Source organism: Kogia breviceps, chromosome 9 (genome assembly GCF_026419965.1).
Source record: "Kogia breviceps isolate mKogBre1 chromosome 9, mKogBre1 haplotype 1, whole genome shotgun sequence".
In the NCBI taxonomy this organism is placed as follows: Eukaryota; Metazoa; Chordata; class Mammalia; order Artiodactyla; family Physeteridae; genus Kogia; species Kogia breviceps.
The window spans coordinates 53,148,714-53,176,191 of NC_081318.1; the positions used below are offsets into that span (position 1 = coordinate 53,148,714).

Below are 27,478 nucleotides of genomic sequence, written 5' to 3' on the forward strand. Positions count from 1 at the left end.
TAGCCTTTGCTTATTTGAAGAAAAGTGCAGATTGTGCATATAGGACTTTATACAATGCTTAGTCTTTGTATTAAACAGTACTCACAAGATGCCATTATGACATTGACACAACTATCCTTTTATTCCCCACTGCCCCTTCTCCTGTTCCTGTAAGAAAACAGTGCCAAATACATGATTTTTCTGAACTTTCTTAGAAATTATAAAGTCCTGGATTTACTTTAGGTCACAATCATAGTACACTTCTGAAGTATGAATATCTAATTTCTGACCATTATCCAAAGGCGAATGATTAATATCAGAGTGTCTCCCCTCCTGACATGGGGCTCCCTGCAGTGGGAGTGGGTGCCTGGTCCTTCTCTCTCCTTGAGCTCCTCCCCACCTGCTAACAGCCCTTACAGACCCTTCCCGGTTTGGAATGCAGGGGTTCAGGGATGTTTCTTAGTTGACCTCTCTGGGTGTGTAAAAATATTAAAAATACCAATCACAAGTATATAATAATACATATTATATATATATGGAAATATGTATCACATATACATAAAAAATAAAATATTTTATAATATTTAAAATACTCAAGCTGATTCTTTCCCTCATGTGTGCTATCATAGAATTGTAAGAGCCTCCTGTGCAGTGCCCTTCCAGCTGCAGCTCCCAGACTGGCACTGGTGCCCTTTGCTGTTTGTTTGTTTTTGTTACTGAGTAGAGTTCCCTGTGCTATACAGTAGGTCCTTGGTTGTATCTATTTTATATAAAGTAGTGTATATGTGTCAATCCCAAACTCCTAATTTATCCCTTCACCTACTTTCCTCTTTGGAAACCATAAGTTTATTTTCTACGTCTGTGGATCTATCTTTGTTGTGTAATAAATAAGTTCATTTGTATCTTTTTTTAAACATCTTTATTGGAGTATAATTGCTTTACAATGGTGTGTTAGTTTCTGCTGTATAACAAAGTGAATCAGTTATACATATACATATATCCCCATATCTCCTCCCACCCTCCCTCTCCCACCCCTGTAGGTGGTCACAAAGATCAGCGAGCTGATCTCCCTGTGCTATGCAGCTGCTTCCCACTAGATATCTGTTTCACATTTGGTAGTGTATATATGTCCACGCCACTCTCTCACTTTGTCCCAGCTTACCCTTCCCCCTCCCTGTGTCCTCAAGTCCATTCTCTAGTAGGTCTGCGTCTTTATTCCCCTCCTGTCCCTAGGTTCTTCATGACCATTTTTTTAGTTCATTTGTATCGTATTTTTTTTTTTAGATTCCACATATAAGCAATATCATATGATATATGTCTTTCTCTGTCTGGCTGGGGCTCTTTGTTTACAGGCTATCCTCCACCAGTCTACAGTTTTCTCTGCTCCATTAAGCCCAGGCTGTGGCTGTGAAATCCTCTTGTACATTTCACGTCAACCTCTTGGTCAGGACTAAAAAAGTTTTGAGTTTGGGTTTCTTTCCTACAGCGTTCACATTTGGACCACAGGAAATACACAGGCATCCATTTACCCACCTTAAAAGGGAATTTACTCCCAGACACAGCACTACCCACTTTGGCTCCCCTGCCAGAGTAACTCACTTCCATCATTCCTACTACCCAGGTATCATGGGCGGGAACTTGATGACAGATCATTGAGTGCTCCAAACTCTAGGAGAACTACCTCAAACTCTTCAGATAGCCCTCTTAAAGTCCCTCTTGCTGAGCTTTAGGTCAAAGAAGTAACACTCTAGCATGCCTTGAACGGGGATGGGACTTGCAGCTCTTTCTACAATTATCTGTCTTATAAAACTATCCCTACCCTCCTTCAGATTCTAGATCTGTGGTTCTCAACTCTGGGGGTTGAGCACCACTGCTCAGTCCTTTGTCACTTCAAGTGTCATCTGGACCAACTGCATCCACATTACTGGGAGATTGTTAGAAATGAAACAGCTCAGGCCCCTACTGAGTCCAATTCCACATGTAACAAGATCCCCAAGTGATGTGTATCCACCTCAATATTTGAGAAATGTGCTCTTTTAGACTAGTGGTGCTCAAACTTTAGTGGATATCCTAATCAACTGGAGAGCTTGTTAAAACACAGAATGCTAGGTCCCACCTCCAGAGTTTCTTATTCAATAGACCTGGGATGGTTCTGAGAATTTGCACTTCTAGCCAAGTTCCCAGGTGATGCTGATGTCGCTAGTCCAGGAATCGCACTTTGAGAATCACTGTGTTTATACCTACACTGTCTGATACTACAGCCATAGTCACGTGGTGTTATCAAGCACTTGAATTGTGCATTGAGATGCGCTATAAATGTAGAATATACACCTGATTTCAGATTTAGTATTTAAAAATGCAACATATCACATTTATTATGTTTATGTTGATTACATGTTGAAATGCTATTATTTAATGAGTTAAATAAAATATATTATTAAATTATTTTCACCATTTTTATGTTTACTATTTTTTGTGTGACTACTGGAAACTTTCAAATTACATGTATGGCTCAGCTTGTATTTCTATTGACCAGTGCTCTTTATTTTGATCTCCCTCTGGCTACGGGGTTTCTGAGGGATTTCTGAAACCGATTCTTTGTTACCTCGATTGCAAATTTATTATTTGGTGGTGCCTCTTCCTTTGGTATGCCATATCTAACAAATCTCGGCACCTCAGGGAAAATTACAGTTTTAACAATTTGGGTTCCACATACAATAGCTTGCTTAATTCTCATTAAAATCCTATGAACAGGCTATTATTATCTGCTTTTTTTCAAATGAGAAACCTAAGAAATAACTTACTGAAGTTCCTCTACCAGCAAGTGAAATCCAAGGATAGGTTTGTCTGACTTTCAAGCCCACACTTTTCCTCTTTAACTGTGCAGCCTCCACTCTGGGACAGCAATATGTGAAAACTTGTTCTTATGAATTATTTGGAAACTAACTGCTCAACTTTGTACAAGTTGAAATCTGTAGGAGTTTTACATAAGAGTAAATATTGTCCTGTTTTTTGAATAAGGCAATCATTTCTTCTTAATGAAGCAGTGTAATTCTTCATGTTGCAAACGTCAATACTTTTAAATGCATTGTCACACTTTAATTGCTATTTGCTGATAGGCCAATTCAGTTCTGGTCTTAGACTTGGACACCATTAGCTATGTAGTAACATTGTTTTTTTGTAGTTAACATTTAATTATAACACATTCATTCTATACAACGGGACTCTACCTTTGGCAATTTCTTCTATATTTGTGCCAGACTTCTGAGAATCTCTTTTTCTCTCTGACTTCATGAATGGTCCAAACAAATGTAATGATGTAAAGCAATAGGTTGGATCAATGGAAAAAATCCTTGGCATTCCAAGTTAGCTCTCTGGAGCTAAATGACTCAAGCCATTTGATGTACCTCTGTGTGATGTTTTCTATAATAAGTAGACAATATCTTTCTCCTCTAAATTCCTATAACCTTTCTTTAATTCTTCTAATTACATCACTTAAAACACTTTTTTGAAATTGTCTATTGCATGTTCATCTCTCTGATTAGAAGATGATTCTCTTGAGGACAGGGATTAAATATGTATATATATATACATATTAAATATATATACATTATATATATGAACATGTATGCATGCAGTGAATGGTCTGCCTTGAACTTAACCCAATGTTGAAATGGTTTTTAAATCTATAAGAGAAATCCTTTACCTTCATTCATTGTTTTCACTTGACTGTCAAGATGAGTACCAAGAGTTAAAGTTTTATGATGTAAAACTTTTCATTTGGGGGATGTCAGAATATCTCTATTTTTAAAGTTCTATAGTCTGTAATAGTGGTTTATAGGTATATGGATGAATGGACTAACATTTTGCAAAAAATATTGAAAATCAGATTTTTATATTGCTATGCAAAACCACTAAACATTTGTGTTTGTTTAACAAAAATAGTATCCACTATCTCACTCATTTTCTGAAGAAGGTTATTTTTAAAGAATGTAATCTAAAATAAAAAACAATTTTTGAAAATATAAATTTATTTATTTAACATCTTTATTGTAGTATAATTGCTTTACAGTGTTGTTAGTTTCTGCTGTATAACAAAGTGAATCGGCTATCTGTATACATATATCCCCATAACCCCTCCCTCTTGCATCTCCCTCCCAACCTCTTTATCCCACCCCTCTAGGTGGTCACAGAGCACCGAGCTGATCTCCCTGTGCTATGCGGCTACTTCCCACTAGCTATCTATTTTATATTTGGTAGGATATATATGTCAATGCCACTCTCACTTCGTCCCAGCTTACTCTTCCCCTTCCCTGTATCCTCAAGTCCATTCTCTACGTCTGCATCTTTATTCCTATCCTGCTCCTGTGTTCTTCAGAACCATTTTTTTTGGAAATTTCTATATATATGTGTTAGCATACAGTATTTGTTTTTCTCTTTGTGACTTACTTCATTCTGTATGACAGACTCTAGGTCTACCCACCTCACTACAAATAACTCAATTTCATTTCTTTTTATGGCTGAGTAATATTCCATTGTATATATGTGCCACATCTTCTTTATCCATTCATCTGTCAATGGACATTTAGCTTGCTTCCATGTCCTGGCTATTGTAAATAGTGCTGCAATGAACATTGTGATACATGACTCTTTTTGAATTATGGTTTATTTTTATTTAAAAATTTAATACACTACTCTCATCATGCTCTATCTTCCATGCACTCTACTTGGCACTGGTCCATGGACTAGGAGAGGGCAGCTTCTGTGAGATGCACGCCATGGTGTAGACATATGAAGGATGGTGAGGGGAATCTAGTGACGCCCCCTTGTTTGCAGGGCCTTCTGTACACAACACACAGCAGAAGCTCCTCTGTGATTGGTTCATGTGTCTGAGTTAGTTAACCTTGCATCTTTGGCTTAGTAGGACTGTCATTACAGAAAAAGTAAGTAGCACAAAAATTCATGCTCTAAAAAAGTCATGCCCTAGGGCTTCCCTGGTGGCGCAGTGGTTGAGAATCCGCCTGCCGATGCAGGGGACATGGGTTCGTGCCCCAGTCCGGGAAGATCCCACATGCCGCGGAGCGGCTGGGCCCGTGAGCCATGGCCGCCGAGCTTGTGCGTCTGGAGCCTTCGCTCCGCAACGGGAAAGGCCACAACAATGAGAGGCCCGCGTACCACCAAAAAAAAAAAAAAAAAGTCATGCCCTGTTTTAATGGGAAGATATGAATCAACATGCCTTATATATAGGGCAAGGATCAGAAATCTAGAAGATTGTAACAGGCACAGGAACCACAGACCCTTTGGCATTATAAAAACATTCTGTGCCCACCATTGGTGATTTACTGATTCTTACTTGTTGACAGACTGATTGCATACATGCCAAAATGAATTGGAAGCAGAAGTAAATTCAGATGTAAACAAAACCATTATGGAGGATACATTTTCTTCTAACAGGAACCAATAAACCCAAGTATTCCTTCAACATAATGCATCCTGTGCCTCAAATATCCCCACATAACTGGAAATATATTTTCCAATAATTTATTTCTTTGGATGGGTCCTCCATTTATAAAATGCTAACAGGGCATATGCAAGTTCTGGCAAACAAGGACTCTGATAGTCATAAAATACATTAATGTAATATTAAAGCAGTAGAGCCAAGACAGACTGCCAAATTGTTTAAATTCCTTCTCACTTTTCCTAGTCCCTATTCCAATAGTAACTATTTTCCAACATCCTCATTTATTTTTCTCATATCTCTAATCTCTTTAAAGAAACATGGAGCTAATAACAACTAATGATTTGTGATTCACCTTATTTTTAGTAATTGTGGAATTTCCTTCCTGCCACACAGCACAAATAATCTGTTTTTAGAAAATAATACCATTCTATTTTCTTGCTTTTGCTGTGTTTAGCTTCTTATCCAAAGGAATAAAACCAAATTCCTGCCCAAAGTGCTTAATGCTTACTGCCTACACAAATGATGAGCATTTCATTCTACCTAATATACTTAAGAACCAAACATCCAGTAGAAAGAAACTCCAAGGATCCCAGTACATAAACAAATTCCAGTCCTCTTTCACCTTGCCCTGCTCTGTAGCTTGCTTTATTCCCTGTTGCTGACATCTTACATCCTATAATACTTTTCTTTGTTTGCTCCCTACCCTTTGTTTCCCTTTTACTTGATGTATCTCCTCTGGCATTCACCACTGACTCACCTTAGACACCAACCTGCATATGCCCTCATCACTGTCTACTTCTGGAGCTTGATATCTATCTTTTCTTCTACCCCCAAACCTAGTTCTAGACCTTGAGACCCTATGTCAGTCCTATTTCATCCTACAAAAGAAAAGTGGGCTCAAAACTAAACAAAGATGAACTACTTACTCAAGAGTTAAACTTTTTTTTTAGTGGTAACTTATTTCCCAGTAAATCATTTTTTAAAATAATGGTGATAATTCCTTAACTTGAAACAATTTGAGTCATTCCTTTTCTTGGAGTCTGTTATGCTAAATCCTCTATCAAATAGCTCTATGTAGTACAGCTTGGGTTTTTTTTTTTTTCCATGCTTTTCCATAACATTGGTTATTGACATGACCCTCAAATGTTTGTTTCACTTTTATGTCATTTCCTTCCTTACAATAAACATCTGTAACTCTTTCAAAACATCCTTCAGCTCAAGCGCCTTCAATAAGCAATCAAGCATATCCTTATGACAGCAGCCATGTGGCCTCACCTATTTCAGAGTGCACATGCAGGAGCTTGATTTGTATCGAATTTATATTATTACATTGTTCTTAGGAGAATTTTCAAGTGTAAGGTTTATCTCCCCAACTGGACTCCAAGCACAAGAAAGAAATCAACTGTGTCCATATATCTTTGTGCTGCTTGAAAACCTACTATATTTCTGATAGGAACATAATAAACATCAACAGCCTGGCTTTGTAAGGAATCATTAGTCTCCCTTTTCATACTTCAAGTTTATTATGAGAACACATTTCTTATTAGTGTATCAAACAAAACTTGCCTGTAGCCTAAAGAGTAAGAACACACTAAAAGCTTTTTACCACCCATAAAAAAGAAAAAGAGAAAATCTCTCTATATCATGAGAGTATGGATTCAAATGACAAACAAATGAGGTGGGGAATGAACATAAAATACCACCAGAGAGAGATCAAAGCTTTATTTGTTCTTTTGAAAATGTGGAGATTTGGGTGTTCAGAGTTATTGCCTGAATTGTTTGTCAACAAGAGAGAGATTTGCTGCTCTCTTTTGCATCGAATGATACTTGACATGGGAATATATATTTTAGATACCATTGCCAAATAGGCAATGAACATTATGCATTCACTGATGTGTGTATAGCATAAATGTTTAATTGTAACAATAGTTATTGCAAAACTTTATATAATACGAGAAGGAGCAGAGATCAAACAAGGGGAGTAGAGAGTCCACAACTAATATTTAAGAGGAATTATGTCAATTATAGGGAATTATTTTATTACCATTTCCAGTATACTTGAAAAATAGCAATAACAAGTTGATGTGGATCTTGATATGGAAACTTTAGAAAGATTGATTGATTGATTAAATCCTCTTAAATATGTGATTTTTGCAACCACAGAAAATAAGAATAAGACAAAGAAGAATATCTCTGTAGGAAGAAGGAAAGTTGATATAAGAGCACAACTAAAGGAACTTAGGGAAGAGAGAGAGAGACACTTTAACACTGATTCACACTACAAGGATTAATGTTGTTTTATCTCTATATACACATGAATAGACCTTCCATTAAATCAATGATTTACAACTCTAATTGTACTTTAAAACATCCTGGGGAACTTTTAGAAAATACTGATGCCTAGGTCCCACCCTCAGAGATTCTGATTCAACTATAAGTTTCCCAGGTATGACTGTGTCCTCATTGTAGCCAACCATTGCAATGGGTAATTTTAAAGGAAATTTTACTTTGTTCATATCAAGAGTGAGTACACCTCAACCTACATTGCCCATGAATAAGATGACTAACCATTGGACCCATCTTGGCCTCTTTGCATTAGTGCCTCTTCATCAGGGACACAGAAAACCTGTGAAAATCATTCCCAACCTAAACTTTGATTTCTCTCAGGGGATAGTTTGAGCCATAGCTCTGGTTGCTCTACCCAAGGGCCACCATATGTTCAGGCTTGGAGTAGCCATGCAAGAATGATAAAGCAAGTAATTTGTCCTCTCCTCTGATGCTTTTAGAATATGTCCATAGCTGTAGTCAGATGCCTCCAGTGACCATTTGCCTAGTGATATCTATAGATAACTTATAACTTTGCTCTTTTGTGGGGAGAAATTAAAGCAGCATTGATATGTGCCATCTGAAAATTAAAACAACAAAACAAAACATTAATTAGTGCTTGCTTTGAAAACACATATACTAAAATTGGAATGGTACAGACAGAAAAGACTAGTGTGGCTCCTGTACAAGGATGATATGCAAATTTATGAAGCGTTCCCTATTTTTATCAACAGATGATTGACTTAAGAAGACATGATATACATATACAATGGAATATTACTCAGCCATAGAAAAGAATGGATTATTGCCACTTACAGCAACATGGACAGACCTAGAGAGTATTATATTTAGTGAAGTAAGTGAGACAAAGACAAATATTATATGATATCACTTATATGTGGGATCTCAAAAATAATACAAATGAATCTATATACAAAACAGAAACACACAAACATAGAAAACAAACTTGTGGTTACCAAAGGGGGAAGGGAGGGGAGGGATAAATGAGGAGTATGGGATTAACAAAGTACTATACATAAAATAGATAAGCAACAAGGACTTACTGTGTAGCACAGGGAACTGTATTAAATATCGTGTAATAACCTATAATGGAAAAGAATCTGAAAAAAATAACTGAATAGCTTCATTGTACACCTGAAACTAACATAATATTGTAAATCAACCCTACTTCAATTTGAAAAAAACCCACTAATTAATGAACTAGCATTGTTAATATATGCAGCCTAGAGCCCTAGTCAAGACAATGACTGGAAAACCTAAAACTGGTCATGTGACCCAAGAGTTGGTCAAGAGTGCTAAATATCAGGGCTTTTTGCTTCAGTATTCCACACTGGCAGGCTCACATATGATATGGCCACAATCCATGAGTCACATTCCATGAGGGCCTCTCATTCAGTAGACTGAAACATGGAGCTGAACATAGAGAATGCTTTAGATAATGTTTCCAAAGTGAGAGGGAAAAAATGAGAATACTGAAATTTCTCTCTCTTTACCTTTATTTCCATCTTCTGCCTCACTCTCCCACAATCCTCAGGGATCATAAAGCTTTGGATATTCTTTTACTTACTCTGTGTCAGCTCCTCTTTCTTTTTATTCCAGTTTCAGGGTTAAACTTGAGGATGGACAGTATGGGAAAAAAGTCCATCATAAAATCTAGCCATTGATGTTGTAAGTGGTGCTAAAGAGTCCTTAATTACTTTTTCTCTTCCTAAAGTTTGGTTTTAAGCAGAATATATTGCTTAAAAATTATATTTTGAATATTAGTGGTTAAATAATAACTCTCTTTTCCCCTCTCTTTACAATGCTTTGTAATAGCCCTAATCCTCTTTCTGTTACCTGTCTTTTCTTAGACTTTGGACTTATTTAAGGTCCCATCAAGATTTAAACAATCTACAGTTCTGTATTACTTCCCCATGCTCTCTTAGCAAATTGATACAATTTTGGTGACTTAAAACAACACGCAATTATTATCTCTTAGTTCTGTAGATCCCAAATCAGGGTGAGCTCAACTGGGTGCTCTGCTCAGGGTTTCAGTGTCAGCACTGCTGGACCCTTACCTAGAGGCTCTGGGAAAGAATATGCTTCCAAGCTCGTTCAAGTCAGTGGCAGAATTCAGTTCCTTGTGGTCATAGGACTTAAGCCTGTGTTCTTGCAGCCTGTTGGTCAGGAACTTCTCTCAGCATCTAGAGGCTGCTCTCAGGTCCTTGTGGCCCCATCTATCTCAGTAACTGATAAATTCTCTAACTCTGTCTTCTACTACCAGTCGGAAAAAACCTCTCTGTCTTGTAATGGCACAGGGGATTGTTTTAGACTCAGCTGGGTAATCTCCTTTTTCATTAACTCTAAGTCATCTGATTAGTAACTTTAATTACGTCTCCAAATTCCCTTTCGCCATGTAAGGTAACATAATCAAATGTGTGGTATCTCATCATGTTCACAGTCCCAGGGATTAGGGAACAGAATCTTGGTGGGTCATTTTTAGAATTTTGCCCAAAACAGTTCCTTATTTTAAATCAGGAAACTGAACGTCAGGACTTGTATAACTCTGTTGTTTACAATAGCCTTAAAAGTGCCTCTCAGAGTTCATAGAAGCTGTGAGAAGATTATTCAGGGATGAAATAATATTTACTTTTTAAACTTCTATTGTGAAAATAATGATAATTTTTTTGGTTGGTGTTGTTGTAGAGGCCACATGATTTATTAAAAGAAGATGGCACAACATAAAGAGATGCCTGAACTACAGGCATACCATGGAGATATTGTAGATTTGGTTCCAGACCACCACAGTAAAGAGAGTCACATGAATTTCTGGTTTCCTAGTGCCTATAAAAGTTACTTTTACACTATACTGTAATCTGTGACGTGTGCAATAGCATTATGTCTTAAAAAAGCAATGGACAAACCTTAATTAGAAAATACTTTATTGTTAAAAAAAATACCATAATCTGAGCCTTCAGTTGGTCATAGTATTTTTGCAATAGTAACATCAAAATATTGATCACAGATCACTCTAACAAATATAATAATAATGAAAAATTTTGAAATATTACCAGAATTACCAAAATATGATACAAAGACATGAAGTAAGCAAATGCTGTTGGAAAAAATGGTGCAGATGGACTTGCTTGATGCAGGGTTGCCACAAACCTTCAATTTGTAAAAATCACAATATCTGCAAAGTGCAATAAGGCAAAGCATAAAAAACAAGGTATGCCCGTAAAATTTAGTTTATAAATATTTAGTTTTTGTTATTCTTTACACATGTGCTCTTTTTCATTATGAAATCTGGTGTTTAATTCTGATGCTTTCAAAGTATAGAAAACATATTGCCTTCATTTTTACCAAATATTATTATTACCATTAGCAAGAAGGTATGAAAAAAGTAACACTACCTTCTTTGCATATGGTTGTTATTTTATTATTCTACAAATCATTTGAATCACCTTCTCCTAAGAATGTTGAAATTCAGAAAATATGAGGCAGATTATGTTAGCCTTACCAAATCCTTGATGATCAGAGTAGTATTTTGCAAAACGAGGATGAGACTAGGTTAATACTTGACAACAAAAAAAGTTAACTGAAAGAAAAATAAAAATAAAAGTTGATTAAATTCAGAACGAGTAAAATGAAATATTACCTTTTTATTAGCTACTTGGCCTGCATAATTTAATGTACAAGAAAAGACAGTGATTCAAAAAGAGTTGTTACTACCTGCATTAAAGATATGGCATAATTGCTGTCCTCTCCTAAGTATTCCTCAAAGCTTATTGTTCAACTCCCCCAAAAAAGTGCCAACAAGGCCATCAGAAATAAGCATCTGCTCATTACAAACATGTAAAACTCATTTACGTGCTAGAATATCTATGTAATACATAAATAGAGGTATACAGTCTCATTAGTGGGTTTTGAGAAAAGCAATACCATTATTGGAGCAAGGCTTCGTTTCATTCATTTAAAAAATGTTTACTTGATTTTATTCTTATAAAGCTAATTAGTGTTTGTTCTGGGCAGTGGTAAAAAATAGAAAGTTTGAAAGGAAACAAGTGATCATCCAGGCTCACTCTTAAAAGCTTTCACTGTCAATATAATATTAAATGTGTTTGCTCCAGCTTTCTTTCTAAGATTTTTCATAGGTTTGATCATATATGTATAGTGTTTTATTCACTTAATATTACAGTTTCTTCATAAAATCAGTTTTATCTCATTGATTCATCTTACATAAATTTCATCATAAGTAATATTATCTTACACTTGATTTTTGCTGTGCTTGAGTTAATGTCTTTAAATTTGAGTGATTTAATCCTTTCATCATATGCTAACTCTTCCCCCATTAATTTCTTTTATTCAACTGATTTCTGCCTAATGCATTCAGTTGTAGAAAATGTTGAAATAAAATTCAGTAGCAGTATTATTATAAGAAAGTATTTTTCCCTGTTTCTATAGCAGCTCTTTCATAACCATTAGCATGCAGAAATGATAGTGATGCATTTATGTATTTTTGACACTTTACAACATGTAAGTGAAATTGTTTTTTTAAGCTATTTCATGATATTTACCATTAATTTTACTCTAGATATCTAATTCAAAAACTTGGCCAATTCTTAGAGAAAATTTAGGATATTGGTTTAGCCAAAGTCATCAAAAACCTAGAAAATTTTAAAAGGTCGAAAAGTTCATAAACCTTCTGTTTCACCATCCAAAGTTACTGTTTCTAAATATTTATTTTATTGATGAAACAGAATTTGAAATAGAATTGCAATGTAAACCAATCATGAGCATCAAGTGTGGGGAAAAAGTAGCAGTCATACTGCTGTTACAAGGTGGCCTGCTCTGCAAGGGTGTGTCTCCAAAGATTGCTAGCAGGAGTTCCAAAATATTTAAAAATAAATTAATTTTTTTTAACCAAAGTGTCTGGAAGAGAGGTGGAAATGAGCATTTTACCACTTTGCACACAGCCACACTTTGTAAAAACTATTCAAATTTTGGCCCCAAATTTTCCTTCATCTTGGCTGCTGACCAATTTTCTCTGTCTTTTAAAAATATGTCTCCCTACTTTCCCAGACTTTCTAGGTTATTTTCTGTTTCCAGAAGTATCATCATGTCCCTTCTCATAGGAATACATCTCTCCCTTCTCTGTCCTACTTCATTCTCTAATTTTGATTCTAACCAGCTCAACAAAAGCCTGATTGGACAAAGAAGAAAAGAGCCTTTCTCCCTATAGGCAGTGGATCTGATTGGGCACATCTGCTCTTAGGTGCAGTGAAATGAGGTTCCCTCACACCCTGTCTCCTCCTCTGCACACACACACACACACACACACACACACACACACACACACACAAACACACAACTAAACTCTCTCAGTAGCACTCAGACAATATAGATGGAATACTCCCATCTCTGGCACATACACACAGACATGCCTAAGTTTGTGATGGATGAGGACAGTAGCTATAGAAAGCAGAGCACAGATTCAGATTCAGATATATCTTGGGGTCTACATACCCTGGAGAGGGCACCATGCCTCATTCCTCATCTTGATCCTTGAGTCAGCTCTGTTTGTGATACAGGGATGGTCTTGTGGAATTATATTGGAAAAACTTCACTGGGCCCCCAAATTGCTATGGGAGAGTCTAAAACTGTACCTTCCCTGAGCTCTAAGAAAATAAATAGGTTTTCTATCTCCCTTGCTTACATTTGGTATTTTTGGAGTTGCCTTATGGCTCTGTAAATATCAAAGTACCACATGAGGCATTGAAGGGATACTAGTGTTAGTTCCAGTTCAATGATATAAGATTTTATTCATTCATTAACTCAACAAATACTTATTGAGTTTCTATTATTTTCCAGGCACTCTTTTAATTTCTGGAAATACTGCAACAAACAAAATACATGAAACTGTCCACTCTCAATGACCATACATTACAGTAGGGAGAAACAAACAATAAGAAAACTGCTTGTTAGGTGGTATACTAGTCTGAGCAAATGCTGTTAAAGTCCATAAAAAATAATGAAATAATGCCATTTGCAGCAACATGGATAGACCTAGATATAATCATACTAAGTGAAGTAAGCCAGACAGATAAAGACAAATACCATATGATATCACTTATATGTGGAATCTAAAAAAGAATGATGCAAATGAACTTATTTACAGAACAGAAACAGACCCACAGACATAGAAAACAAACTTATGGTTACCAAAGGGGAAAGAGTAGGGATAAATGAGGAGTTTGGGATTAATATATACACACTACTATATATAAAATAGATAACCACCAAGCACCTACTGAATAGCACAGGACATTATACTCAATATAAAGGAAAAGAACCTGACAAAAAATAGATATATATGTATGTATAACTGAATCACTTTACACCTGAAACTAACACAATATTGTAAATCAACTATACTTCAATAAAAATAAATTTTATAAAAACCAAAAAAAAAAAAAAAATCCAAAAGCTGGCTCAATTTCTTAGTAAGACCCAAGGCTTACATAATGCCAATAGTAATAGCTGACAATAATATAGCTTCTACCTCATAAAGGCACTGCTCCATATATTTTATACATATAAACTGATTTAATCTTCATGGTCACCCTAAACAGAAGGTACTATGTTTATTCACATTTTATAGCTAGAAGAACTGCAGTAACACAGAGATTAATTAATTTACCCCCAAATTTTGCCAGGATAAAGGCAAAGCCAAGATTTAAACCCAAGAAGTCTATTTCCAGAAAACATTCCTGAAAGCATCTTGATATTGAGGGCAACATATTCCAAACTGTTGCGACATTCTGTAAATATACCACATTGGGGAGTGGAGTCTATATGTGTGGCTAATCTGAAAGCTAGCATTTCCAAAGGTCATTCATAGACCTGTTACGGTTCATGGAAAAATCTTCGTGGCAAAAAGAGATAGTTAATGACAATTCATAATTGTTTCATAAAGCTAATTTAGATAATAATAAATGAATCTCTTAGGATAAAGAATCCTTTGGGAATTAGATATTTTTAAACTATTATTTTTAATTTATTTTAGTGAAGTGTAGTTGATTTACAATGTGTTAATTTCTGCTGTACAGCAAGTGATTCCTTTATACATATATATACATTCATTTCATATTCTTGTCCATCATGATTTATCACAGGATATTGAATATAGTTCCCTGTACTATACAGTAGGACCTTATTTTTATCCATTCTTTTTTGTTAATTTTTATTGGAGTATAGTTGCTTAACAATGTTGTGTTAGTTTCTAATGTACAGCAAAGTGAATCAGCTATACATATACATACATCCCCTCTTTTTTGGATTTCCTTCCCATTTAGGTCACCACAAAGCACTGAGTAGAGTTCCATGAGCTATAGAGTAGGTTCTCATTCATTATCTATTTTATATATAGTATCAGTAGTATATATATGTTGATCCCAGTCTTCAAATTCATCCCACCCTCCTGTGCCCCCTTGATGTCCATTCGTTTGTTCTCTACATCTGTGTCTCTATTTCTGCTTTGCAAAAAAGATCATCTGTACCATTTTTCTAGATTCCACATATACACATTAATATATGATATTTGTTTTTCTCTTTCTGATTTACTTCACTCTACCAGAGAAAACCATAATTCAAAAAGAGTCATGTACCACAATGTTTCATTGCAGCACTATTTACAATAGCCAGGACATGGAAGCAACCTAAATGTCCATCAGCAGAGGAATGGATAAAGAAGATGTGGCACATATATACAATGGAATATTACTCAGCCATAAAAAGGAATGAAATTGGGTCATTTGTAGAGATGTGGATGGACCTAGATATAAAGGAAACTTTTTAGAAGTCTGCTTTGGGAAATATTGGCCTTGTACACCATTGGTATTCAGTTTTGTTTTTTTAAATAATAGAAATATTTATTTAATAAAAATCTTAAACAGAAGCCCTATATGTAAAATTAAATAAAAATCAGCAGCTGAAGAGTTGCACTGACTGAAGCAAGGGCAGCAGAAGTGCACATCTCAGAGTTTACTCTGCGGCTCTCTAACCCTGTTACTTTGGCAACCCCTGAGGTGTTTCCTCTGTACTCCTAAGTCTTTGTATACCACAGTTTGTCAAAAGACCATTACAGTTTTTCAAAATAGGTAATGCTTTGTTCTACATTTAATTTCACTTGTCTAATATAAGCTTCAATGGCCAAGTGTGAGCAATGTCTAAACCTGATAGGATGGGGCCCTGATAGTTTCTAGCACTACCAGGATGGTCTGATCTACTCAGACTTCCCAGGTATCCCAGCCTCAGGGCAATAGGTCACTCGGTGGCTCCAGATGCATGGTTTCCAAGTTTTCTAAATCTCCTCTTCCCCACAGTTACCTACCAACAAAAATGACCTTGTCAAAGAATTTTGACATATAAAATCATTTCTCAAATGCTTAAAGCTTGCATTCCCCCAAGACAAAAACCAAACTCCTTAATTTGTTGTTCAAGATCTTGCAGAATCCATCCCCAGCCCATTCTCACTGTTGTTTTGTATCTCCCATATCTTCTGCATGAGATTTATTACTTTTTTCATGATTCCCACTCATGTCCATCTCTGTCAGGCCTTCATGCCATCCATCCTGCTATCTCAATTCTTTCTAGAATCCATTGCCCATCTTTATTTCTCCAGACTCTTATTCATCCTTTGAGTTTTCTACTCAGGATGGTATTTATAATTTCCCCAAGACAGTAATATAGGAATCTTTTCTTAACACTACTGATACCAAAGAATATTGTATTCTACTTTATCAGTATTCTTGTCTGTCTCTTCCGTTAGACTGCTCACATGTTCTTGCTTGTCTAGTATATTTCTCTGTTCCCATAACACATTAGAACTAAAGTTTTAGTAAATTAATCAATGCATTTTTCATAACTTTTATTATGTTTGTTTCAATGTATCTACAAAGCCTCAAAAATATCTGAAAAAATAGGTTTGATTTAAAAAGCAGACAATATTTGTTGGCATGGAAGTTTACAAATGCTAAGCTAAATGTTGAAATTTTCTCTTGGATACTTTTAATTTTACTAGTGTAGACTTTGGCTGCTTTTTTGTTAGCTAAAAGCTTCAACTAAGATATTATTGTATGTATTCAGATTGTGTTTGACTCAAAGTGTACACTTCAAGAGTCTTCCATAGAAATGTTCCTATCTTTAACACCATCCTTCAAGAATAATGATTCTATTTAGAGATCTTCCCCGCTTTATTGGTTCATCACATATTTATTTGTTGCTACAGTTTCTTAAAAACACTCAAATTGTTTTTGTTTTGTTTTAGTCACATTCATTTATTTTATCACATTCATTAGTATAATAAAGTTTACATATGAGATGAATATAAAAACTTATCCTCTTCATCAGTTTCCTGCAGATCCATTTTGTATAGAGAAGAAACAAATTATAAAAATTAATTCCAGGCTATATGCCAGCTTCCAGATTGAAATCAATTAACACAGATGAAGAAACAACTGATGGTCTAGACTAGATTGTTTGATTTTGTTGTTGCTAATGTCATTTGTTTTGTTTTCTGGAAGAAAAATGAATTCTAAGTGATGACTAGTCCTTCAAGAGCTTCAAATTTCCAGAGATCCTGGCATATCACCTGCTTTTCTATTGCTACGGTCCTATTTTCCCTGTACCCTCAGGTGTGTAAATGACATGAGAAATAATGAGAGGGAAGATAGAGGTGTCATAGAAGGAAGGTCCTTGATTTGCACATGGGAAAACAGATGAGCAAAGATGAAATTAAGTGGTTAGAAAATTGAACCTTTGTTATAAAATATTATTATAAGTAGTTATGAACTTTAAGTTCATAACATGAAATACACTATAGTAATAGAGCGTACAATACACATAGTATCTAGCTGGCAAGGTAGGTTTTAATTTTATCAAATTATATCCCAAGGAGATCCCTAGGAAACCTTTATGAGTAGAAATCACAACTAAAATAATCCCTGGTGTTGTTCCAATATCATAAATACATGCATCTGACTCAAGATTGATTTTGTACAAAGAAACAGCCCATTGCACATTTCCTCCTTTAGACAATTCCCTCCCTAAATTACAAACACACCCGCTCTCAGTTGGACTGATGGTGCCAACTCCAGGCTGGAGCCTGGTTTGGTGATTCCTTGGGCCTTTGTCCCACTTTCTTTCCTCCCTCTCAGGGAGATCCAGTATAGGCTGTCTTCACCTCATTTCTTCTGCTGGTACTTCTTATAGTTATGAAGGTACATCTTTGATAATCTTTTCTTATAAGTACACATAAATTCTTTGTAACAACTCTCTACCCTTTCTGTTTTCCATTTTCTGGCAGGTATCTTAGGAAATCACTTCCAGTATAAAATATAAAAATACCTGAATTATGAATGAAAGATAAGACTACTTTTCATGCAAATCATGTTACTAATGTACTCATTACATCTTCCTCCAGACTTCTCTTCTTACCATATACTCTGTCTTTTAATGGCACCATCAGATGCCCATTTTAACTTCCCCATCTCTCAAACCAGTAAAGGGGAAATCATAGAGGTTCATTCCTCCCTCACCCCAATGATAACAACTAGTAATTGAGACCAAGTGTCTATCTCTTTATCATTCCTCATATCTGAAAACTCTTCCTGTTCCTCAAGAGTATTGGATTAACTTAGTTCTCTTGTTTTCACCATTTCAATATTTTCCTAATTGATCCTGCCTCTTTTGTTACCCCTTTCTTACCCATCCTTAAGATTGTCATCAGAGTAATGTTTTTAAGTCAAAAATGAGATCATGCCATGCCTTTGCATACAATTCTTCATTAGCTTTCCATTCCCCTAAATTTAAATCCCATCTTCTTGGCATGGCACATGAAGCCTACTATAATTAAGTTTCTGCTTGCCTGTCCAGGCTCATTAAAATCCACTCTACATCACACTCTGTGTATTCCAGCAATCTCAGAAGTCACCATGATGGTTTGCCCCTTCACAGATGTTTTCTCTGCATTTAATGGACTTCGTACTCTCAACCCTTGCTTTCTTTGCCTAAGCAACAATATTCTAAAATTAATGCAACACTACTTCATTTAATTGTTTTAATGTTGCCCTTTGTACTTACTAACGTTACTTTCTATTATTTTTTATTGCAAATATATACCCTTACAATTGTATTCTGAGTTAAGTAGGCCTTTGTGAGCTAGCTTAGAAATCATACCATTATTTATAAAGTGTTTCAAAAAAAACCCACAAGTTCCAAATGACTGACTAGAAAGCAAACATTTGGAACATAACCTATTTGTAATTTTGGTCCCAGTGGTTATATCACCAAATGAGGTAACAAGATCAAACCTCAGAGGAAGATTTGTTTGTTGTTAAAACATATGGTGCTGGTGATGTAGGCATGAGAGAATAAAGGAAGGTATATCTCTATTTAACTTCTTAAATTAAATGTTAAATGCTATTTACACACAATAAAAATTCTGGAAACAACAGGATTTGGCTCTAAATTTAAATGAAGTAGTAGGGAATTGAACCATTAAATAAATAATGGATGGCAAATGATAGAGCCAGGTTTCTTACTGTTGGAGTGGGAAAATATAGATAAGTAAGGGGAGAAGTATGTTTAGGGGAGAATTATACACACACACACACACACACACACACATGCACACACACACATACATACACAGGTTAGTACACATATGTATATTATCTTGCTTAGTCATCTGAGAGGGCCTAGAAGGCAATGACACCCCAGTAGCACAGAGCATACTTAGCACCCATATCTTGGTTTCTAATATCATTCTCCAATAAAAGAAATCAAGGATCATTAGAGAAATGCCTGATGGCCTGGTTCTAGGGCTGGGCAGTGAATATACAAGATATCCTGGAGCATCTGTAACAAGATAGATGCTAGAAAACAAGGAAGTGCTCAAAAACAACAACAACAAAAATTGATGGTTGTATGTCAAAGAGACACAGGAGTCAAGTGACATAGCTACCAATATCCAAAATTAGAAAAATTTGAGCAAAAAGAATATATAAAGTAGTATTGGATTATAACCCAAAGTATAAAGTAAATATCCATGAGTCCATGATAATATAAATAAGTGATTGAATAAAGAAAGAAATGAGAGCATAGACAAATCTCTTGTGCAATAGAATCCCAAATAATTTATGTAGCTATTCAGTCCTCTAGGAAGGGGAACATAACTGCCCACTCCTTAAGTCCAGGCTGTGCATCGTGACTTTTTCCAAAGAGTATAATATGGAAAAGAGGGAAAAAAGAGTAAATTGACAGTAGAGAAACCTGACAGACTCTTTAGCCAGGTGAGAAAGTTTAACCTTAGCAGTGATAAATTATGTTGATAATATATACCTTTGCTATGATGTAATAAGGATGGCTGTTAACCTCTGTGGTCTTCTTCTCCAAACCCCATAACACTAACCTGATCATGGCGAAACCAGACAATTCCCAACTGAGAGACATTCTGCAAAATATCTGGCCAATATGCAAAATTGTCAGGGTCATCTAAAACAAGGAAAAGTCTGAGAAACTGTTACAGCCTAGAGGACCTGAGAAAATACGATGAATAAATGTAATGTGGTATCCTGGATGAGATCCTGGAACAGAAAAAGGCGTTCAGTGAAAACTAAGAAAATACGAATAAGCCGTGAACTTTAGTAGATCATATGTATCAATATTGGTTTATTAATTTTTACAAATGTATCATACCAACATGATGTTAATAATAGAAGAGATGGGTTTCCCTGGTGGCGCAGTGGTTGAGAGTCTGCCTGCCGATGTGGGGGACACAGGTTCGTGCCCCGGTCCGGGAAGATCCCACGCGCCGCGGAGCGGCTGGGCCCTTGAGCCATGGACGCCGAGCCTGCGCGTCCGGAGCCTGTGCTCCACAACGGGAGAGGCCACAACAGTGAGAGGCCCGCGTACTGCAAAAAATAAAAATAAAATAAAATAAAATAATAATAATAATAGAAGAGATAAGGAAAGTCTCTTGACTACAAATTGTGTGCATTTTCACAGAAAATATCTTGTACCTCCCTCCTGTATATTCTGTATAGAAATAGTGACCTTGTATAGTGTTTTTGCATAAAGGAACTTGTATCACATGTAAACCTTTCATCCTTTGGGAAAAACGTTGCATTAATTTCAGCTGGCCCATCCCACTGCTAGTGTTCACACCCAGAACGTTCTCTTATGTCGTTCTTGTTCACTGGCTATTGACTGCAATGCTCTCTCATATTTAATGCTCTTGGAGTATCCTTCTGACACATTTTAGTGAACAGACACCATTATCTATCTCCCTCAAGTGTTTTTTTAATCGCCTATTAACATTACCTTTACCATGCCTATCTGAACCAATACATTGTGCTTTTGCATGATAGCTCTGAATGGGAGGTTCTGAATAATACAGTTTAAATATAACAATTTAAATTTAGTAGTATTTGAACTTTTTCCAATATAGAGAGTCTGGTTATCACAAGCAATTTACTTTAAAACAGTAATATGGCTTTTTTTGCTTATTATTTATATTATTTAAAACATTTACAACATAGAATGACAAGAACAAAATGAATCAATACTCTATTAGGTAGCAAAACTGTGTGAATGGCCTCAAGGGGAATTTGAAAATCTTGACATAATGAGATATAAAATACAATTGATTGATAGGGAGCCAGGACTGAGGCCCTCACTACCATGACATTTATGTTGGAAGATATCTGTAGTGTGCTTCCATCTGACTCAACAGATGGGCATGGTAAAAGGTGTGTGCACATGGTGTGTGTGTGTGTGTTTATATAAGCTACACCTGTAGCATATTGAATGCAATTCTTTATTAGAAATGTTCTGTATAACTTTTTATAAGCAATATATGTTTTATTGATACATATTTGGAATGCTTAAAGTATGAGCTGCAGGCCACCATCCCAAACTAGATTTGGGAGATACACTGAGGACCAATTAATCAACTATTAAATTAACATCATTTTTTATTTCTATCATCATTTATTTATTTAAAGTAGTCACCTTTTTTGTGGTTATCATTACATCCAGTTAATAAGAGGTGTGATTGAATTTCACACATATGTTAATTTCACAAGTCTTATTTTCTTAGCTGTGGCTCAGCCTCATTAAGTCCTTCAAAGAAAATTAAAACATTTCTTTGAAAGGCATGGAGTTTTATTTAAACTACAACACTACCTGATCTTTTTTTTAATGAAAGAACAACAGAATTCTTATTAAGGAGGTTGCTGGAAGTTGTTTTTTGTTTTTAGATATTAACTAAAGTTCTATTTCTAAGCATAATGGTAATTCCAAATGTTTACATGTGACATACATCCCTAGAAACTTTGAGTAAAGTATTTGTATGACATCAGCATCTGTTTTACCTTCAGGAGTGTCATTTCTATTGGCAGGAACAGCCACCCAGATGCTTGAAAGAATCACCTATGTAGAAAAAGTGTTAGGCTATATCTATGTTACAGATTTTTGCTTTAATTCATTTAAATTGTTCACAGACTGATTCTTTCAGCCATTGCTTAATTAATTCCTTCTGCCAAAACACTTCCTCTCCTACTGCATCTCTCAAAATTTGACCCATCCTTCAAGACTTAGATTAAATGCTATACCATTAAGTTAATCCTAATCCTCCCAAATATGTATGATCTCTCATCCTTCAGAATGCTGGTAACCTTTTAACATTATCTTTTTGAGATTTTATTCTGCCTTGAATGACAGTTGTTTCTGTACATGTCTTGGTACCAATACCCCCTTTTAGCCTGTCTCTCCTGGAGATGACTGTCTGCCCCTTTATCATCCTTAGCCTCACCTGGCACAGGCCACTACGTCCTGCAGTTAAGGTCACTGACCACAACCTTATATTTCCACCCTGTTCTGTAAACTTGTGCTCTTCCTACTCACATCTCTGCTCTGCCCCCCGGTCTGTCTTCTCTAGTCCTCCTGCTTTGAGCATCTATTATTTCTAGTATGCTCCCTGTCCATCTAATCCTAGCTAGTCTTCTACTCATTTCCTATCCATAAACCTCAGAGCTTCTGGGGAGGATACTCTAATCCCACAGGGTTTTGAAGAAAATGGGGAAGTGGAATTTGCCCTTCAAAATGGAAGCATATGGGTACCAGCTCCAAGGGTGCATGCATGAAGAAAGATGGAAGACAGACTGGATGCAAATATGCACAGAAAAGAATATTCCATGGACTGGAATCACAAGGGTGAGAGAGATCATCCTCAGGAGATAAGAAGAGCAGAGGAGTAGATGTTATTTCCAAATTTACCTAATCTTAAAAAGTACCTTGTCCACTTGTTAAAAATGTAGGTTCAGGAGACCCACCCTAAGCCAAGCAAATCATAGTCCCTTGAGGAAGGGGTCTAGAAATCTGATTTTAAGAAGTTCCAGAGTGATCCTTAAGATTGGTTACTTTTAAGAAACCCTGGATAAATTGATGGTAAGGTCACAGAGACATAAAACGTCAAGAGAACCAGCAAGCAGGAACAATGGCCTTCCTCATCCCACAATATGGGATAATTGGGCTAAAAGCAGGGGCGCAGATCAGCGTCCTAATGCACAGAGTGCTGTGGCTTCCTGAATGAGCCTGCATTAACTCTGCTGGCTGCAAATACTTCTCAGTAAAATATGAGTAAATAGGCTTTTACAAGAAGACTACCAAGATTTTGTTAAATATGTTTAACCATTAAGGAAAATGTGGGAAACTGACATGTTTTCCTCTTCTGAAGCAATCATTCACTGTTAGTATTTAGCCATAAATTTACTTTATTCTCTTTTCTGTTCTTAGTTTCTCAACCTATGGCAGTGGACTTGAAAACATTATTTGAACGACATATGGAGAAATCACAAGATTTCCATTAGTTTTAGAATAAAGCCAATAATTTATGTTTTAGAGACCATCAGTTTATTTCAAGAGAATCATCCTAGACTGTTCTTTACTGGTAAAACTGAAACAAGCACAATTTAACTAAAAGTTTTTTTATAAAAATAATACATATTTCATAATATTAGTACTAAAATGTCCCATACCGATGGCATGTAAAGTTGCTGTCCCTATTTTAACCTAAAGCCTAGCACTGGAGGAAAATAATAAAATTCACTTATTCATTATGTTTTATTTATTTTTTTCAAGTGGATTTAGAATCTGGACTACTGAAAGAGAAAAGTGTGGACAAGGGCAATTCATAATTAAAGAATTTGTCATAACTTGTTTTGTAGTATCTACTGATTTGATTATTACTTCTCCAATAAAGAATTCTATTTCTCATTCAGTGCACACAAAGTTAATTGTAATCCAAGCATTTTTATTGCCTTATCCTTAATATAGTTGATATTTTTCTTAGTAAAACATGAATAGCTGTTTGAAATTAAAAATAGCACGTTTTGGAGAATGGGGGATGAATGAATCAGTATATCAAAATGTTTTTCCTTTTCATAAAAAGCTTATTTAATTTTTAACACTCAATTCAAAAAACTTACAAAGGGATAAGCAGAAGGGAAGTTTGGTTGTGTATATTCTGACAGTCACTTACTAAAAAAAATTTATTTCCAGATATTTTCTTTAGGCACATAATTAACATTCAACTTAGTCTAATCCCTTTGAAAGTTTGTTAACAACTATATTCTTTGTTTCATCTCTCAGTGATATGTAACAATAAAATATCTTTTTTTAACTCAATGCATAAATGAGAAATCCCTTGATTATTCAACACTTTCATCATTTCCTTGAGTAAGAGTGAGAAATATGTTATTTGCTAAAAAAGAATCCAAGGTTCTAGAAGACTTTTAGAATTGCACTGTCTTTTAACACAATCCTGTTGTCCCAAGAAGACTCAAAATGGCATCAGAGTCTGCAAAAATTGTTATTAAATATCTTCTCACCTATTCTGTCCTAATTCAAGATATTTTCTTTTTTCCATGAGACTTTTTAAAACTTTTATTTTATATTGGAGTATAGTTGATTAACAATGTTGTGTTAGTTTCAGGTGTCCAGCAAAGTGATTCACTATACATACACATGTATCTATTCTTTTTCAAATTCTTTTCCCATTTAGGTTATTACAGAATATTGAGCAGGGTTCCCTGTGCTAAACAGTAGGTCCTTATTGGTTATCTATTTTAAATATAGCATGTCAATCCCAAACTCCCAATCTGTTTCTCCCCCGCCGCCCCACCTTTCCCCCCTGGTAACCATAAGTTCATTTTCTAAGTCAGTCAGTCTGTTTCTGTTTTGTAAATAAGTTTTTTTTTTTTTAGATTCCACATATAAGCAATATCCTATGATATTTGTCTTTCTCTGTCTGACTTGCTTCACTTAGTATGATAAACTCCAGGTCCATCCATGTTGCTGCAAATGGCAATGTTTCATTCTTTTTGATGGCCGAGTAATATTCCATTTATATGTATGTACCACATCATCTTTATCTGTTCCTCTGTCAATGGAAATTTGGTTGCTTCCATGTCTTGGCACTGCACTGAACATTGGGGTGCATGTATCCTTTTGAACCATGTTTTTTTCCAGATATATGCCCACAAGTGGGATTACTGGATCATGTGGTAGTTCTATTTTTAGTTTTTTAAGGAAGCTCAATACTGTTCTCCATAGTGACTGTACCAATTTACATTCCCACCAACAGTGTAGGAGGGTTCCCTTTTCTCCACCCCCTGTCCAGCATGTATTGTTCACAGACTTTTTGATATGGCTATTCTAACTGGTGTGAGGTGATATCTCATTGTAGTTTTGATTTGCATTTCTCTAATAATTTGCGATGTTGAGCATCTTTTCATGTGCCTCTTGGCCATCTGTATGCCTTCTTTGGAGAAATATACATGACATGAACAAAAAAGATAGATACGTTTTCTGGATGGTGGTGAAGGTTATCTAAATTCAAAATATACTTGTCTTAAGTTGTATTTCAAGAGATATAGTTTTATATTCTGTGGTACATATAGGTGTCTGACTAGAGGAAAGATGCATTATTAACATGGATTTTACCTTTAGGCAAGATAATTGTGATTATGATTGATTCATATTTCATGTAGAAAAACAGTACATCATTAAGCAATGGATTGTAGAAGAATAATGTGAATTTGATTATTTCAGTAGAGCAGTGTTTTTTTTTTGTTTGTTTTGCGGTATGCGGGCCTCTCACTGTTGTGGCCTCTCCCGTTGCGGAGCACAGGCTCCGGACGCGCAGGCTCAGCGGCCATGGCTCACGGGCCCAGCCGCTCCGCGGCATGTGGGATCTTCCCAGACCAGGGCACGAACCCGTGTCCCCTGCATCGGCAGGCGGATTCTCAACCACTGCGCCACCAGGGAAGCCCTAGAGCAGTGTTTTGATCACAGTGTCTTGTAAGGTGATCCCAAGATAGATCCCCAATTTCCTGATGAAATTCTAAATGAGCCTTTAAATTCTGAAAAGAAAAACAGCATCAAAAGGTATCCACTCCAGTAACTTTACTGCTTTCCCATTCATCTTGTGGACAGACATTTTGGGAAAGAATTTCATACTTCCTGCCTTCCCTTGCTCAAGTCTCATTCACACCTAACCCACTAGTGTACTAAACCAGGTTTTGGTGGTAACAGAAGTTAGCTCCTAATTTGCAAAATCCAGTAGATCCTCTGTGGTCTCAACCCCCTTGTCTACTGTAGCATTACTGCTGCTGACTCAGGTCTTCTTGAAGCATTCTCTTCTTTTGTGTACATAAAATTACTTCCCTTGATCCTATTTCATCTGCTCAGTACTCTCCAGGGTTCTAGTCAAGATTCTCCTCTCTCCTTATTTTATAATCCTCTTTGTAAAAAAAAAAAAAATTTATTGTAGTATAGTTGATTTATTGCTTTGTTAGTTTCAAGTGTACAGCAAAGTGTATAATACTCTTCTTATACAATCACACATATGGCCATTGTCTGTATGCCAGTGACCCCTAAAACTCCACCACCAGGCTCCAAACTCTTTCCTACATTCTTGACATTTCATTTCCAGCCAGTTCCTGGATATAACATCCAGGTATTTCAAGTACCAGATGACCCAAATAAATGTGTTACATTTCCACACAGGCACACCCTTTCTACTCCTGAATAATCTGTGTCTCTTTAATGGCATTACCATCCATCCGCATCTTCAAGAATACCCATTATGTTCTTTCAGACTCCTCCTCCCTACCACCACGTTAGACTTGTCGTCAATTCCAGTTTATTCTTACTCCAAAATATCTTAGGGTATAAAGTCGGCTAAGAGTCGGGATAAAATAAAATCAGTGAGCATTTGCAGTAGTGGTGGAAAAGGAAAAGGAGGGGACAGATTAGACACAATTCTCTTCCTATCCCACCATCCCACCCTTGATTAAAATTCAAGTATGTCTCCATATTTCTTACTGGATAATATTCAAAACTGCTAACAAGGCATGATCATATCCAATTCTTTTCCTAAATGCCCTACATTTTTTTCCCCTGTTGAATGACCTTTTATTCATGTGTATATCTTTCACTTCCATACTGCTGTGCCTCTATCCATTCCATTTTCTTCTCCTGCAATGTCTTTCTCTTATTTTCTTCTGGAAACTCCTTCTTGTCTCCACCAATTCTTTCCCTGGAGCCTCCTGTGACAGCCCACAAGTACCATTCCCTCCTCTGTGCTTC

At 36.0% G+C, this 27,478-nt stretch overlaps 1 protein-coding gene and 1 non-coding gene across 2 annotated transcripts in view; both read left to right on the plus strand.

Moving 5' to 3' along the window:
• ZNF804B (zinc finger protein 804B) overlaps nucleotides 1–27,478 on the plus strand; it is a 472,716-nt gene that overhangs the window by 197,950 nt on the left and 247,288 nt on the right. The window lies entirely within an intron of this gene.
• LOC131763144 (U6 spliceosomal RNA) lies at nucleotides 8,381–8,491 on the plus strand. The gene has a single exon (XR_009337540.1). It is a non-coding gene; the product is annotated as a U6 spliceosomal RNA (small nuclear RNA).